Raw genomic sequence first — 16,729 nt, 5'->3', positions numbered from 1 at the left:
TTGTCTTTTTTGAGACAGGGTCTCCTTGTAGCCCCAACTGTCCTGGAACTCACTATGTAGACCAGGCTGGCCTCGAACTCACAAAGATCCGCCTGCCTCTGCCTCCCGAGTGCTGGGATTAAAGGCGTGCGCCACCACGCCCAGCCTTTATCTGGATTTTTAGTGGAAAAGACTTTAATTATGAAGTCTTCTGTCATAATAAGTACCTAATTATTCAAATTAACTATCTCTTCTTTCAATCACATGATAGATTTTTCTAAAAATGTACCCATTTTATCTATGCTTTCAAAAACGTTAGTATAACTACTTCATCACACTGTCTTCATGACAGTCTGTCAATAAAAGTGTCTTTAACGCTCAGTACTGGTTATTAGTATTCTTTTGCTAATTACCTGGTAAGACTTCCCAAGACTTAACCGATTAAATTCGTTGTTTCTGAGAATCAAGTTTTTGGGGGCTGGAGAGATGGCTCAGCAGTTAAAGAGCACTGGCTGTTCTTGCAGAGGACCCAGGTTTGAATTCTAGCACCCACATGGTGACTAACAACAGTCTGTAACTCCAGTTCCAGGGGATCTTGTGGGGAAATGGGCCAGTAAATACTTCCATTATTCAGGCTAACCTAAAACCTGCCATAAAGCACAACATCAAATGACGCAAACAGAGGACAGCAGCCGCACCAGTGAAGAGGAGACACACAGCCATATGAACCAGTGAGGATCGGGCGGGGGTGTAAAAGAAAGTCCTAACAGCACAATAAACGAGCTTGCTTGCTAACTGCCCAGTGAGTCTCCCGAAATCTGCGTGGTTGATCCGCGCCTACTCTCCTCCTGCCCCCAACGGAGAGTCCTCAAGTAGCTAGCCCACTAAGGCAGGCAACAACAACAGGATCTGATGCCCTCTTCTGACCTCCATGGACACTGAACAACATGGGTACACTTCCATCCATGCAGGCATAGCACTCATACATATAAAATAAAAATAAATAAACCAAGAATCAAGCTTTGGCTTATGACTCCTTATTTTCTACTTATGTTTGTGTTTAGTCTCTGCTTATTTAGTCTATTTTTATTTTGCCTTGTTTCCCCTTGAATATATTTTTAAATGTTCTGGAAAGGACTCATACACTTTAAAAAATTAGCTCATGATAATTGGTATTGTTGGTGATGTCATACGAGGGGTGTTTCATTTTAACTTCATGTACGTGTGTTTCCTCTCTAGGGTCTCAGGCTTTTTTTTGACTTTTTACTCTTTCCTTAAGTGTATCTTTCAAAAACTTGTTTCTGTGATGTTTACTGAGGAGCACATTTTCCCAGTTGTTTGTATCTGAAAATATCTGTATTCTACTCATTATTTCTTTTCTCATGAGTAGAATCCAGGTTGACAGTTAATCAAATTATAAATTCCATTAAAATTGAGCGTCTCTTTCTGGTTTAACTGTCCTTTTATCTCATAGTCATCTTTTCGTTTGGATGGCTTAGTCTATTTGTTTCAGTGTGCCACAGTCAACGCCCTGTTATGCACCCACTTCAGAAGCTTGGGTGATTCCCTGGCTTAAGGGTTAATATCTCTGCCACATACATCAGGAATTTTGTCACAGAAACTTTTCAGAACATCACTTCTTGTTCGTTCTTTCTAGTCTCTTTTTAGAAATCTCCTTACTTTATGCAACACTGAATCATCCTATTCTCATTTTAAGATCTGTACTAAATCCGAGTACACATTTTGATTCTACTCAAAACTACATACGGAAGGCCGCTTTATTCCACTTCTGCCTCTACAGCCTAGCCCCAACCACCCTCTTCTCACTGCAATGTGCTCAGGTGCCTCCTCGCTCACCTTCTCCCCATCCGGCTTTCTGTGGTTTATTCCCACAGCCTTGCTTAGACTAATCCTGGCAAAGTTCTTTTTAGATCAAGAAATTCAGTTCCTACTTTAACATCCTCCCTGCCCCGGTAGCTTCCCATTCACTCCGGGTAGAGGTAACAGTCCCTTCAGCATTACTGCCCTAAGAAACTATCCTGTTGGTTGCCACCGTGAGCTACCTCAAGGCTTGGTGGGATTTGCTCTGTCCCCTCTGACCCACACACCAACTCTATCACCACCCTCTTGGCCCCAGGACTTTGGACCTTGTCTCCCAAGATCTCCTCACACCCTCCACGTCTTCCCAGGGTCCTCAGTGGAATTTGTTTTGTGTTTCCAGTTCACCAAGGCCAGCGTCCCAGAAACACTCGCTGCCTGTGTTCCCCACCCAGTGAGGAGCAGTGATTCTGTTTGACACATTGTGCATTTATCTGTGGAAGTCCTGGATCTCCAATCTTGTTTTCTGCATAAGAATTACACTCCGATGAGGGAAGACACTTGTTTCGGTTACTCTTTCTCCATCACTGTATTTCCCAGCATGCTAAAAGTTTTATAAACATAGTAAGTGATCAGCTACAGTACCATTCTTTTGAAAAATAAGTAAAAGTTAATCTTGTTCACGTTTCCCTTTGTTCTTTGAGCTCCGTACTGCTTAAATACTTCGTATAAACCCCACATTCAGTTCTTCCCAGCTGCACCTAAAAAGCTGTCTAGAGTATCTAGTATGCCTTTCCCACTCTGACTGGTTTTTAAAATATATTTTTATTAGTTCTTTGACAATTCATTATGAGCTTTATTGAGATGCAATTTACACACTATAGACTCCCCCATGTGTATTTAATGATGTGTGGACACTTTTACCTCCTGGGATGCTTCACAGTGACTTATTCCTCATTTGATTTGTATTTCAACTACTCTCTTTATTTCAACATAATTTTTCAGAGTCCTTCGATTGTTCTGTTTTCTGAAGTTCTTGGTTTGCTGTTCTCTGAGTTGCTGTGTAGCATGCGGCTAGCTAATTTTGAGCTCAGATAAGCACACAGTATGTTTCCCATTCCTGGGAGCAACCCACAGGAACCCGTGGGCGTCTTCACCCTCCCTCTGTCTCACAGTTCCTGCACTGCAGTAGTGGTCTTGGTAAATTTGGGTTTTTATTCATATTGGAATCCCCAAAGTGGCCCCCTCCACTGCTTTATTTGGTTGGCTGGAGCTGTCTTCTAGTCCTCCCATCATGAAAACTCAGCCTTCCCAAGGCCTCCACATGTCCTGTGCACACTCCCTGAGTCCCGCACTTCCTGCTTCCTGTCTGTCTAGTTTAAATTCTTTGTTTCCAATGGGAGAATTGATTTTACTCTCAATTTAAATGCTTTCTTGTTACTATGTTTATATCAGCATTTCTGTTTGTAGAATGTATCTCCGTTGGCTTAATCTGTGATGCTAGAATTAAAGGGCATCCTTTAAATTTTTCCTTAATTAAAATTCATAGAAATAAATTATAAATACCTTTAAAATAATCTTATAAATATTACATTAAGAACAAATTAAGATTCAGGTTCTGGAGTTTGGTGACCTGGTATTGAATTTTTGCTCTTCCATGATGTAACTGAACAGGGTACAGACTGCCATGGACTCTGTTGCTCCAAACATAAAACAGTGCTGGGTACATGCCTTTAATCTCAGCTTTTGAAAGACAGAGAAAGGCGGCCCTCTGTGAGCTGTGAGTCCAACCTGGTCTGAACAAGCCTGGGCCCAGAAGATGGGAGCTCGCAGCCCTGCGGACCACAAACGCAGGAGCCTCTGGCTTGTGACACATGGGGAGGTGAAGGGCGGAATTACGGGGGAGAGCCACAGTAAAGACCACAGTAAAGATAGATCACGGCATGAAATTGCTCTGACAAGGGGTTTCTTGTGGGGGGCAGGAACCCAACACTGTTACATAGTCAAACCCCAGGGATGCACATCCTCTACCAACTACTCAATCTACAACCCCAAACCACATGAGTGTAAGAATTGACCTGAACTCAATGCCAATTCATAGACATAAATAAACCCAGGCAAGGAATGTGGGTCATTGGCCAGGGCCTTATTGGGAGCAGAGCACCTACAACAAAGGTAAACACAGCGGTGGTGTGCACCACCCCTAGCTCTGAGCTTCTGACATGGAAGACTGTTCATGGACAATGTGATCACACAGAAAAGCAAGTCAGAGGGAAGGCTGGGATCAGAGCAAAGGCATTAAGGGGCCACTGTACTCCCAGGACTAGAAAAAACACTCATGGAGCTAACTCCTAAACAATAGCTGACTTCTGGACTAGCTGCACTGGAGTTACCTAGGGACTCACAACCATAGCGGCTACCAGAGCCACATATGACAGTGAAGGGCTCGTGAAACCACTTTCATCACTGAGGAAGAAGTGTAGGCTGATGATATAACATTTATTTCTTCTATGGGGCTGGAGAGATGGCTCAGCAGTTAAGACCACCGCTGCTCTTGCAGAGGACCTGGGTTCAATTCCCAGGACGAACATGGGAGCTAACAACTGTCTATAACTCTGGTTCCGGGGAATCTGACACCGTCTTCTGACCTTACACGCATCCAGGCAAAATACACATACACATAAATTAAAAATAATCAATAAAAATAAACATTTTTTATTCTACTTTATTTTACAATTTCCTTTTCACTTCTCTTTAGTATTTTAGCAGTTTATTTGGCTGTGATTGGTTTCATGCTTGTGTGGACTGTCGGGAGAGTTCTTTCCTTTTCTGTTCGTGGTATGTACATTCTCTGTTTCGCTTCTTGTGTCTCTAGCTCATATGCTTTCCCTCTCATTAGGGTTTCACTTGCTCCTTTTTCCTTTTCTCATTCCTAGTTTTATTTCTTAACAATTAACATCCTTAGCTTTAAAAATCTTTCAGCTGCATTGATTTCAGTAGCTCCTGGCTCCTCCATGCCCTAACCTTATTCAGCTGTACTTGAAGTGCACAAGTGTTCTTTCTTCCTTCTTTCTTTCTTTCTTTCTTTCTTTCTTTCTTTCTTTCTTTCTTTCTTTCTTTCTTTCTTTCTTTCTTTCAGTGCCAAGGATTTGTCAAGTCATTGTCTCTTCTGCTGCCTCTTTTCCCCTAGCTAGGACTATACACGAAGGAGACTCACATAAAATAAAACTACAAAAGAAGTGGGTAAAAGAAAAACACCTAGAGGGAACATCCGTCCTCCCAGATGCTCAAAATACACCAGAGAAACACAAATGTTATGGGGAAGGCAGCCATTAACAGCCTCTGAAAGCTCACGTCCCTGATAGCTGGAACCAGAGGTAATGATATACGTGGAATGCCAGGAAAAGGATCAGAATGCAGAACCTGTATGTATTGTGGGGAGACTATTTCAGAAGAGAAAGACAACCAACAGGAAAGAAGGGCAGTCACACAACGGCGTTCCGTCGTATATACGTGTGGGAAATCATAATTATGCCCATTTCTTGGAAGGTAATTTAAAATTTGCTACATGAAGCAAGTCTGAAAGGCAAGTTATGGGTACAGATTCCAGGAAGTACAGTCTTTAAATTCTGGTGGGAATTTAAATGATTCCAGACACTGGGATTCAACATCGTTGAAGGCTAAAGAAGATCACTACTCTAAGATCTGTCAATACTGCCCCAAACAACCTCTTCTTCTACCCTAGAAAACTCTTTTGTTTATTATTTTAATTACGTATATATGTGTGTCTTTGTGTTTATATACACATGCCTTACCAGAAAAATAAGCCACTCCACCGTGTCCTTCCACCTAGAGCTGGAGTTATAGCTTGTTGTCAGCGGCCATGTTAGTGCTGGAAACTGAACCCCTCTGCAAGAGCAGCAAGCGCTCTCAACTCCCAAGCCATGTCTCCAGCCCCACTCGAGCAGCCCCTTGAAGGCTCACTTCCAAGGTTAACAATATTACCAGCCTTATAACTTCCAATAACCCAAGTTAGTGACTTGGCACTTTTAAACTCTTTCTAAGTGTTGAATTTTTAGTGCATTTAATATTTTTAATTCTGTATTTCCCAAATTTAATATTATGGACAATGTCAGAAACAAATTAAAATTTAGTGGCTTATACAACAGGGATCCAAAATAACAGAAATGCAAAGAAAACACTTATGCATTATTAACCTGTTTTAACCTGTTCTGAAACCATGTAAAATATACCTCACCTTTTATGTGTCTTACCACATGTTGCAATGCAAGAAGGAAGAATCAGCCTTAAAATCAGCCAAATACTGCCTAGGTGGCCACGGTGACCTGTCAAAGCGTCTGCTTTGGGTGTTAAAAGGGCCAAACTGAGATGCAGTTTTTTGATGACCTTGGACCTAGACTTAGTACTAAATACTGCAACTCTTCCCAACAGGTGTGATATATTCACACTCTACAACCTGATCCAGACTTCCTGGATTCTAGAAGTCTTTATTGCTTGATAATTCTAAACACTCCAAAATGAATAAGGCTTCACACATCTGTGGCTGCTGTTGACACAGTGATTCCGGGAAACTGAGGTGGGTGCTGACTTGTCAGTACACTTCCTCCCACTCGGCAGCTTCTTGCATGGACTTATCCTGCTTCTCTGCTAATCTCCTTGCCAGAGGCACAGGGAGGTACACACAGCACAGCCATCCCACTCTGACGGTGTCTTGCCTGGTCCCCCTGATGGTTTGGCACGGACAGGCAGACATCAGGTTTGCCTTCAGAGAATGTCACGTCCCACTTTGTAACACACTAAATTAAACCAGGGTTTTCAGTGTATCCATGGGTTTCGAGCTGTGGATTAGAGCCTGATGGGCTTGAGTGGTTACACAACTACAAACAATACCTGACAGCCCCCTGTAATCCACCAGTAGTTCCCCAGAGAGTAGCTGGACCCCATGAGCCCCTTTCCAATTCCCGATTGACTAGTGACTGCTCCAGTCTTTTGTAGGCTCAACAGAGGGAACCTCAGCTGCCATGGGATCATAGCTGCAAGGGCTGTGTTATGCCCAAAGGATAGAAAAACTCAAAACCTTTAAATTCCAGAACAACATCAGAAAGAGTGCTTGGTTGTTATAGTGCTTGCTTATTAGAGTGCTTGCTAATATTAGAGTGCTTGGTTATTACAGCTTTACAGATGAAGACTCTTAAATAGAGAATACTTTAAGGTCACCCAGATAGGAAATGGTCAAGCTGCTGTGTAGCGTGGGCTGTGTCTCTTTTTCTTCTCAGACCCTCTCCAGCACTCTTACTTAAGAACCTCAACCCAGAAGCCTCCCAAGAAACCTCACTGTTTCGCTGTGAGCCTTTTGAACCCCAGGACGGCCATATGTGATCAGCCCAAATCCTTTCTGTAGGCAGTTTTATTTTTGCAAATTTGGCTCACAAACACCTCCCTAATCGCTCCCCACAGATACCACTCTCTGAATTTTTAAATGGTGTTTTCTTACTAATTTCCATAGCTAACACTAATAAATTTTCAGAGGTAATTATGCCTTGAAACATTATTAGTAAAACTGTACGTAGTTCAAACTTCTGCCTCCAAAGGCTCAGGAATCATTCATTGTGGAAGAGGGGACAGAAAGATTGTAAGAGCCAGAGGGAGTGGATGACCACAAGGAAACAGTTTTTCCAGACAGCTCAACAGTTACACATTCGAACTCACAACAACAGTGACAGCATGCACAAGTCCTATGCATGTTCAGACCAGACAAAATCCCAGCATAGACATGGAGAAGTGGGTAAGAATCCCAGCCCAACCTAAGGAACTTATGGCAACTGATGGCTGCTGGGAGGGGCAGGGACAGTGTCTTACAGTGATGGGACTCTTGGTGGGTTAGCTGGGCTCCAGTGAATAGACACACATGCAAAAGAACATTTGGGGACACAAATCAGACTTTATGGGAATATATATATATATATATGTATATATATATGTGATAAAGTACATTAAATCAGGCAGGGGAAGTAAGGGGAGCTATGCGGAGGGGAGGGGATCAAAATACTATAAAATTATTTTGTATGAAAATTGCAAAAGTACCATGATTTTTTTTTAATGTGCATGGTTTTTAAACCAGCATTCAGAGTCCCCAGAATTCACTCTCTCCTTGATGTTCCCCCTGGCCCTTCCAGCTCAGTCTGACAATTTCCCCTCTCCTCAGATGGGCACACACTCCAGGCCCCTGTCCTGCTGTCCCCTTATCTGATGAGACTTTCTCTGTCTTCAGTCTGCTGGAAACTACTCAGGGTTAAGACTTGGTTCACATTCCTTTTTCTTTTCTGGTACTTATCCCAATGACTCATTTCAAAGTGATCCCTTCCTCCTTCACACAGGCATTTTATTTCATGCACAGCTCAATAAACCTGAGGTATGTATACATTAGTTGAGGTTTAAAGATTTATTTTATAATTATTTTATCTATGCGCATGTGTATGTATACATGTATATATGAACAAATGTGTGCAAGTACCCAGAGAGAACAGAAGAGGGCTTCTTCCCCTGAAGCTTGAGTTACAGGCAGTTGTGAGCCACCCAGTGTGGACGCTGGAAACTGACCTCTGGTTCTCTGCAAGCCCTCTTAACCACTGAGCTATCTCTCCAGTCCCTAGCTGAGGGCTATAAGCTTATCTCTCCTACAGGATTTCAAGTCCTTATCTCAACTGCTTGCTTGTGTGTTTATTTACTTATTTTGGATGTTATCCTAAGTCCTTTCACAGTATTCACACCCCAAAGTGTGACAGATGAAGAAACTGAGGTGTAATGAAATCCTAATGTAAGTAGCACAACTGGGAGATAGTGGAACGAGAGGAAGCCTATGCACATGTGTGCCCTCAAAATTGTAGCTACTCTGGCTCCCCGAACCCCCACCGGGTAAGTGTTGGAATTCTCTGATGAGCAAGAGAGACATGCCATGTGAACGCATTTGACTGCCCAGCCTCTGAGAAGCCCGGCTTAGACTCCTGCCACTCTTAAGTTCTTTCACATTTATTACCACCAGGAATAAAACAGCATGGCATACTTCTGTGACATGAGAATAGAGAAAAGTCAAAGACAAAATTGACAAGGAAAACACGTCAAGGCACCGTGCCATGACAAACTTGCAGCATGAACTCAAACCCCACCATGCAAGACTCAGCTCCAACTGAGAAGATGAAACCTGTTCACATGTGTATTTGTTTAAAAGGGATAATTCTCTATTTAGATGTTTAAAGTATGTATATTTTAACATTATCATTTTTGAGTTAGAAGCTTTGAGAAATGTTTCTTACTGACCAAGAAAACATCATTATTAAGGTCATGATATCAGCTTCTCCTCAACCCTCAAAAACATTAAAGTTTTAATTAACTGTTCATTTCAAAACAGAGAGTTATAAGATGTCAACCAATTGGTCTCCTAAAGAGGGTCTTTTCCTGTCTGTCTCTTTCTGGCACACGCATGCCCACACACAGGCACACATACACACCAGCTCTCTTGCTTCAACAGCTTTGAGATGAGCCTTGTTTGCTTTTCTGTACAAAGCAGGCTCTCCTCTGACTGTTTAGAGTAGTCCAGAAACTTCTGCTTTATAATGTCCAGCCCTTGGGCACCCCCTTGCTCTGCCTTGAGGAGCGCTGGCTGTGCAAACGAGAGGGTACCAAGGGCATGGTGGGGTATGACCTCAAAGGCTGGGCTGTGGAGACATGGTGAGCTGCCTGTCCTTAGTCATGTCACATGTCCTGGTGAACCCAGTTGCCATGCTCTGAGGACACTCAAGTGGCCCTGTGGTGACGTCCATGAAGCAAGGTTTACAGGCTTGTGCCAATAGCAGGGAAGAGAGGCTCACGGCAGTAGTCATGTGAATGAACCATCTTTCAGGTGGATTCTCCAAGCCGTGTCAACTGTTCAGACGCCTGAAGCCCTGGGCAGACTTACGTCAGAACACCAGGACAAGCAGTTCTGAATTCTTCCTTGGAAGCTGTGCAACAGTGAACGTTTGTGTTAGAAAGTAAGTTTTTATAGAGTGGTGGAGAACTACTACACAGCTCAGAAGAGGCGACTAATTTCTACGTGTCTTTACCCATCATCACATCCTGAATCTCAGTTAGCCTCAAGAGCACCGTGACAATCAACTTCAGCTAAAAGCAGTCATATTACGGGCACTCAGGTCAGTCTGCTTACAAAACCCAGGCCCTTAAACCATCACATAAATCACAGGAATGCCCCCTTTTTCTAATGTCCACAGTCATTCTGCCAGGACAGATGCTTGTCAACCTGGTGATTGCTCCACAAGTGTATCTCATGGCAAGAAATAAAACCTGCTGCCATGTATGCAGTATTTCACAAGGTTGTTTTAGTGCTTTATTAGCTCATGAACCACTGAGAAAAAAGAGAATGCCTGATATAGTCAACGTAGAAGCAACGAGCTCTGTGTTACATTGTGGGTCAGCGCGTAGCCCTCCTCCTCCATCACGCTATGGGGCTGTGATTTGAGCTGAGAGTTACCTGCCAAAGCAAGTTCTTTAAACCCCACGTTTCCTCTTTGTAGATCAAGCAGCACCCGCTGGCAATCGCTGTGAGTGGCATCAGATCCGCTCTGGTGAGCCAGCTGGCCCTCCAGCTGGACAGTGCAGCTTCCAGGAAGGAAATGTTCAGGTTTGATATTTTTATTTCACTGCCATAAGTGCATGGTGTTGTGAAAGCCCGGATTGATGAAGTGGCACCGGGGGACAGCACAGTTTATGGTATACATGTGGTTTTAGCACAGTCAGAATAGGGCAGTGAGTGGCTCAGTCAGATGAGTTCCAGATTCTGTGAGAAAACTAGCCTCAAAAACTAAGGTGTATAATTAGGAGTTGATGGGTCATCATATATTTTTTTAAATGGCATGGGGAGGGGCTAGAGAGGTGAGGGTGGATCTGGGCATAGTTAAGTGGAGGAGTTGGAGGTAAATGTGACCAAATGTATTGTATGAAATTCTTAAAGAATAAAATATTGAGAGAACACTAATAATAAGATGGAGAATGGTTGAAGAATAGAGCTGGCATTAACCTCTGCTCACCACACATGTGCATGTGCACATAACCACAAAACACAGGGGAGGAGAGAGAGAGAGAGAGAGAGAGAGAGAGAGAGAGAGAGAGAGAGAGAGACCCCGAAGCAACAGGCTGACTTTGCTTTGACATTGTTCTACTGGGTTACAGAATGTCTTCAGATGTGTGCTTTGAAGATCTTCTGAGTAAAAGGGAGATGGCAGCAACACTGGTAACTACTGCTCCTGTCACTGTTTTACAGATGAGAAGACAGAAGCTCCGGGAAACCAAGACATTATTAACTCAGTGCCCTCCAACTCGTGGTGGGAATGCCAAACTGGAACCCCAGGCTTTGGCCTCCATTCCTAGGGCTTCTGTTCAGAACTGAGTTGATGTGCCAACCACTCACGGGAGTGGAATGCCACCTTCCAGTAATAGACTCAGTACATTTCAGCATCACTGAAAATGAGATGGAACATATACCACATCTGGAAGAAAAGGTGGGAAATGTGTTTTCAGGGAGCCCATCCTGGGTGTGGCTTGAAGTCTCTTCCTCCCTCTGGCTGTGGGGCAAGGGGGCACCAACTGAGGACACGACACAACATGAGCTCAGTGCAGCTGGAGTCCAGGTGACACCCAAGCCAAGACACAGCATTTCAGTCCTGCTTCTCATGATGGAGTGACTGTTTCCCAGAGAACATTATTCATTCTTGGTAATTTACTGTAAGGCTGAAGGTCCTCTCTTGGTACCCTCTGCTGCCCCCCTTCCCTATACATTATCGTTTGACTAGTCAGAGTAAAAGGTGCTCCAAGAATCCCCTGGCTGGGCTGGTCCTTCCTAGCCCCTCAGCACAGTTTTATGGAATAAACCCCTCACCAAAATTGCTTGCTTTCAGTTCATTCATTGCTGGCCATGAACTGGAAGCCAGAATCCCAGGTAACCTCAAAATACTGCTGTTGGCACTAGTGTGAATTCTGTATTCAGAGGTAAGTTGCAATTTAAATAAGGTGTGAGCTGCTATTTGGGCTCTCCTCCTTCATCCTTCCTGCCCTCATTCTTCCATGAGTTTGTGTTTGTGCCTTTGAGACCTTGTGTCAACTTCATTAAAGGAGGTTATTTTGCAGAGAGAATGCATATCCTTTATACTCTTTCATAGTGTGGAAGGCCGTATTTCAGTCATAGGTTTTCTCTTTTGTTTAAAAAAGGGAAAAGCTACTACACTATGAAAGAGATCTTTGGGCTAGGGCATGACTCAGTTGGCAATGTGCTGCCTTGCAGACTTGAGGACCTGAGTGTAATCCCCAGAATCGACTTGTACAAATACTGGCATAAGCCAAACGTGGTGGCTCATGCCCTTCATCCCAGCACTTGGGAGGCAGATGCAAATGGATCTCTGGGTTCAAGGCCAGCCTGGTATACATAGTAATTTCCATGCCAGCTGGGGCTTCAGGGAAGCCTTGTGTGAAAATAAATAAATAAATGAATAAGTTAATAAATAAATAAACACTGGCATGGGGGTGAGTGCCTTACTCCCAGCACTGGGGAGGCAGAGACAGATGGAGCCCTGAGACTTGCTGGCAGTCATCTGGCCTAATCTGTGAGCTGCAGATGGTGGGATTCCTGTTCTCAGAAAAATGGCAATGGTGTCTGAGGAAGGATGCAGATTTCTCACATGCGCATCTCCACAAAGTCACAGGCCCCACACGCTGGCGGGGGGGTATTTTATTACCTTGAATTATTTTCTTATTGATCGTGTGACTTCAGTTTTGTCATATGCACTGCTTCTTGACTTTCACTTATTCTCTTTTGGGGGGGGCAGGGTTTTTTTTTTTTTTTCAGAAGAAGCATTTCATTACAGCTTTAACATACTCAATAACAGTTTCCAGAGCAAAGATACATTTCTTTCAGAAGTAGCTATAAAATTTTTGGTTCACAGTTGAATTGACACAGTTATACAATATTGAACTCAGTATAAACCCTGTAAGACATAAAATTGTATGATTTTTTTAACCTTTAAAAAAGAGTTCCATTTTAAAATATACTGTTTCTTACAGAAAGACTCATTGTTTTTGTTAATAGCACTTAGATGTTGGTGCAGTCGTCTCTAATCTGTATGCATCTGATTATTACTAGTCATGGTCTGTTGAACTCGGATCCTTGGCACCTGTGTATGGATATAAAGTCATTGGGTAGATTTCAATGGTAATGTTTATCACCTCTACTAATTAACATGACATAAATGTCCATGCTTCCTCCTCAAATATAACTCATTTTTTAAATTTGTTGATTTTTGTGTGTTTCACTTACTCTTGAAAAACATTGAACAGTCTTTTGCTTTGTACTTTTATGGCTTTAGAAGTGTATATTTAAACTATTAATATGAGACAGAGCTGGTGGATCGTGCATCAGGCAGTTTGATAGAATTGCACCTTCCATGTAAAAGTATAGTCTTCAGTTGTTACGTACCACAGACGGTGGGTTCTGAGGGTTTCTCAAGTGATGTAAATACCTGAGAGGGGACTTAAAGACGAAGAATAAAGGAACCCGATCATCAGCCAGAGTAGCCTTTAGACTCTACCCCTTCACATCGAGTTTCAGTCCTTAGCACGTACCACTGACAGGATGCACTGGAACTCCACCGCACGCACAAAACGTGTAGCTCTAATTTTCTTTATGAATGCCAATCTCCCTTAGTATTTCCATGTATTTAAAGCAACCATGAGGAAAGTTTACACTGAAATTGACAGGCTTACTTTGAACTATGGAACTGAAAACGAGATGCTAACAGATGTATTTTTTGCACTGGTGCTTGAGTTCCTACTGTGAGGTAACAAACCAGATAATTACGACCAAAGTGACTGACTTTATAATCATGACCAAATAATGCTATCATTGTATTTTATTAAAAATGTTATTTTTCTGAATTTCTGTTGGGTGTCAACCAATAATTATTAGAAATGATTATTACAGATATAGAGTTGATCTGGAGAAATGAGCAGACAACAGGACCACAAACGATGGTAGACTTCCCACCTTGCTGTCTGTGGTCTGAGGACTGAACTATTCTCAGCAAAGAGCAGCTACACAAGAACGAAACTCCATAAAGATTAGTTATTCAGGCTTTGGAACAATAATTCAAAAGATTAAGGGTCATCCACTTGTCATGCATTTCTTGAATTTGTTGACTTTAAGTCAATGGAATTATTTTCTGAAGATTGTCTGTTTAATCCATGTAAAAAAGAGGTAAAAGAAATTTATAACTTTAATAAATTGAATATCACTAAAACATCTGTGGGGGTTTGTTTGCTTAGTGACTAAGTGTCTGGGTTCTGGAATACGCCAGATCTGAGTTTCACTTGAAGCCATCTTTGCATGAGATTTTAAACTTGGAGCAGGCTGCGAATTCTTTCACAGTCTGCACATCCTCACCCATGCAGTGAGGGTGCAGTAAGTCTTGTATAACTGCTAGGAGGATGGAATGAGCAATGGTATCCAGAGGCTCTAAGTGGAGGCCTTGGTGTGAAGTAAGATTTAGAATAATAAAACGAGGGGCTGGAGAGATGGTTCAGCAGTTAAGAACACTGGCTGTTCTTGCAGAAGACCTGGGTTGGTATCCCAGCACCTACATGGCAGCTAACAACTGTCCATAACTCCAGTCCCAGGGGATCTGATAGCCTCTTCTGTTCTCCATGGGCATTGCACGACATGGGTGCACTTACCTACATGCAGACAATACACACATATACATAAAAAATAAAAATAATAAATAAAATATTTTTAGAAAATAATAAAAATGATTAAAATGGTAGTGAACCTATCTGTAAATGGCATTAGTTCAAGTATCTCAGGATTCATCCTGAGCTTAGGAAAGCAATGTCTGGTTCACAGAAGGTTTATCTGGTTTACTAAGTGTTTATCCAGATTATAAATGAAGACATTTCATTTAAATGCGAATTCTCTCTCTCTCTCTCTCTCTCTCTCTCTCTCTCTCTCTCTCTCTCTCTCCACACACACATACCATACATGTACTCAGAAGCAAGCTCTTGTCCAAATAGAATTCCTAATTTCTTGTAAGTGTAGAGCTACTCCCACAAAGAAAATCATGAGAGTCCAAGTAGATCTTGGAGAAGGACTCCAAACTGCAGGTCCTTTCTACTAATCATATTTCTTACTAACCCAAACAAGGTCAATTTCTCCTCTTCCCTAAGGTTTCCTTGGGAATTTAGAAGGTAACCAGGGATTATTTCCTTCTGTTCTTAAGCATGGCAGACTGCAGAGCTGATTTTAGCTCTCACAGTAACTTGCTTTGTGATTAGGGCATCTCTATTTTCTCATTCTTAAAATGATCATATTATTTCAAGGGCTATTGTGAGAGTTAAGTGAGAGGAGGCTCCCTTTAAGACACACTGCATTTCTCAGCACAGTAGGTTTTAGTCCTTTAAAAGAGAACACCTGCAGTGTGCTTGTGGCACCAATTCAAGCAAAGTGAGCAAAGTGCTTCAGATTCCCCTCTTGACAGGTCTCAGGATGGTACGCTGCAAAGATCTCTTTTGACTTGGGGAGAGTTGGATGGGAAGTAATAGTCAAGTTCTTTTTAACAGACAAGTTCCTTATATCAATTATTTACACAATCTGTAAGTGCTGCTGTGGAGGTATTGACTGGCAGGATGAAAATCTCTAATCAGTTGACTAACAAATAAACAGGTTATCCTGGGAGTGATTTAGTTGAATGACAGTCATTTGAAAGAGGCATTAACATGGAGGATGGGGGAGAGGGAGAGGAAAAGGAGAGAGAGAGGAGAGAAGAGAGGCGAGAGATAGAGAGACAGAGAGAGGGAAAGAGAAAGAGCAAGAATGAATTTGCTTAGGGATGGTACCCTTCACCTCCTGCCTACAGGGTTCCAGCCTGCTCATAATGGTCTCTGTGATTAATACCGTAAACCAGAGTAGATTGAAATGATAGAAGTAATTGATTAATGAGAGATAGATGATATGTAAGTAGATGGAGAGAAGCTTCCACACACATATGTATGCATGTCAGTGTGCGGGTGCACTCATGTTCTGCACCTTCTGCCTCTGGTTGGTCTCATATTGATGCAAAGCTCAGCCTGACAGTCATCCCGTCATTCCACGTAGATACCACACTTGGCCAGGTAGAGAGGTCAATGATAAAAGAAGGATGTACAGATCAAGATGTAGATTGCCACAGTTGGACCACTCCTCAGCAGTGTGCAAACATGGATGCAATTGAACCCCATCTCCCTTTGTGGATGAAGGTGCCAGCACACCTTTTGCTACAGAGCGGAGACCTAGAAATGGTCCCTTGATTTTCATCCCCTCTGGAGCTCTCACAATTTAGGAGGCTAAAATGGCACGGAATGCACTTGAAGTTATCACTACAAGAGATATTTATGGATGGGAGAGGTGGCTCAGAGAGTAAGATGGTGTACGGTTCTTCTAGAGGACTTGAGTTCAGTTCCCAGAATCCACATAGGGTGACTCACAACCACCACTAATGCCAGGTCCAGGGGAATCTATTGCCTTCTGACCTACATGAGCACTGAACTCACATGTGCATACATACGTACACACATACACATAAAATTAAAAATAAATCCTTTTTTAAAAGAAATATTTTAGTATTTTTTACATACCAAGCACTCTTAAAAACTGGCTTATAAATATAAATTAATTTATACCAAATGAAGTCATTAAATTAAATACACGACTTTATCATTATTTTCACATTAAAATGAAGAATCAGAGACATAGAAACTTTAGAAAGCTTGACTAAAACAGGTTATAAATTACAGCCAGACACCAGACTCTAGGCCCCTGGATACATGCTAGCTTTGA

Source organism: Nannospalax galili, unplaced genomic scaffold, assembly GCF_000622305.1.
Source record: "Nannospalax galili isolate Female #2095 unplaced genomic scaffold, S.galili_v1.0 scaffold418, whole genome shotgun sequence".
Classification (NCBI taxonomy): Eukaryota; Metazoa; Chordata; class Mammalia; order Rodentia; family Spalacidae; genus Nannospalax; species Nannospalax galili.
Note: the sequence above shows the minus strand (reverse complement) of the source record.